This window comes from Drosophila teissieri, unplaced genomic scaffold (genome assembly GCF_016746235.2).
Source record: "Drosophila teissieri strain GT53w unplaced genomic scaffold, Prin_Dtei_1.1 Segkk125_quiver_pilon_scaf, whole genome shotgun sequence".
Lineage (NCBI taxonomy): Eukaryota > Metazoa > Arthropoda > Insecta > Diptera > Drosophilidae > Drosophila > Drosophila teissieri.
This window is the reverse complement of record NW_025224991.1, coordinates 278,588-279,995: the sequence shown is the minus strand read 5'-3', so window position 1 is coordinate 279,995 and position 1,408 is coordinate 278,588. Positions and strand designations below refer to the sequence as shown.

Below are 1,408 nucleotides of genomic sequence, written 5' to 3'. Positions count from 1 at the left end.
GGCAACGGCAGGCCCTTCTTATGCGATCACTATTCGCATTTGTGCGGAGTTTTAACTCCTCACATCTCCCCCTTTCTTCGGAAAAATTTAAAATCCGGCCTTGCGGTTACCTGCGGAACACTCTTAGGATTCCGTCGACGCTCACAGCTCCATCTCGAGTTCCACAGCGCCGATCTCCTTTGAATATATTCCTCGTTCTTAATTTCAAACTTTGCCGCTCATTTGTTCATTCGTGATGCTTCTTCGTTCTACGCTCTTCTTCCCGCATTTCACTTTTCCGTCTTCTCGTCATCTGGTCACACCATTTGCCGTTGATCGATTGTTACCGATAGATCCCGATAACTCCCGTTGGGGCGGCGTTGCCACTTGGTGACCCTGGTATTTCCATAGTGTGACCCGTCATGTGCTGCTTTTTCCGATATTTTTGCCCATCGATTGACACTATCGAGTGCCGATCGACCGCCTTGTGATCGAGGCGCCCCCTTCCCTAAGCACATGGTGACTCCGCAAATGCTGACAACAGAAGGAAATTTTGGGTAAGTTTTCCTCTTTGAAATTTCGCTTTCCCTTCCTTCATTCCACTTTCTCTTTTCAGCTTAGTACTCTCTTCGGACCCCCTCTCCCTTCGATGGACCTAGATGTCGCGGATGGCTGCTTTCTCTTCGGGATTTCACCTTCGGCATACACGTGAGTGCCCTTTTTGGGTTTTATATATACATTTTCTTCTCTTGTGTTTGCGCATGCTGACCTTCTGCACTTCCTTGCTTTAGATGGCATCGACATGGACCCCTTTTTCCTGGAGGCGGACCAGCACTTGTGGATGGACTCCTTTTCAGGCAGCCCTTCGACCCACACGTGAGCTCCTGTGCCTTCTTTCCCTTCTTTCATGGGTCCACTAATATCCACTCCTCTTCTCTTCCAGATTTCGCCCACATGAAATTCTTTTAATACGATGTGAATTTGAATCTACATATACCTAAATATATCCTGTATTTTGTGCGCGTACGTGTGATCCGTCCCTTTAAATAATGTGCTACGTGTTTTGTGTTGCGTGTTATATTATTGTTTTTTTTTATTATTTTAAATCCGGGCGGGATTAGCTACCTGGACCTCGTTCACCAACCCAAACAATCGGATCCCAGTCGCCGCTACCCTAACTCGGAACCTCTCATTTCCGCGGTGCAGGACCACGCACCGGCGGCTACCTCGGCGCTTGGCGTCCCGGATCACCGGCTCATCCACAATTCCCGCGGGCCACTCCGCCTCCGGAATCGGAGCCCACCGCTGGACTTCTGACGTAGACGCCGTCCGCACCCAGGACGGCCGGGACGCGAGGACACCCACCGCTGGAGCGGATGACTGCCGCTGGAGTCCGGGCCTTGGGGTGTCCTTGGGTGATGGCCATACC

The 1,408-nt window shown here is 50.9% G+C and overlaps 1 long non-coding RNA gene across 1 annotated transcript; it reads left to right on the top strand.

The window, feature by feature from the left end:
* The first annotated feature begins 427 nt into the window (after positions 1–427).
* LOC122625582 lies at positions 428–854 on the top strand. The gene is made up of 3 exons (XR_006326619.1): positions 428–536; positions 596–687; positions 771–854. It is a non-coding gene; the product is annotated as an uncharacterized LOC122625582 (long non-coding RNA).
* Positions 855–1,408: the final 554 nt, after the last annotated feature.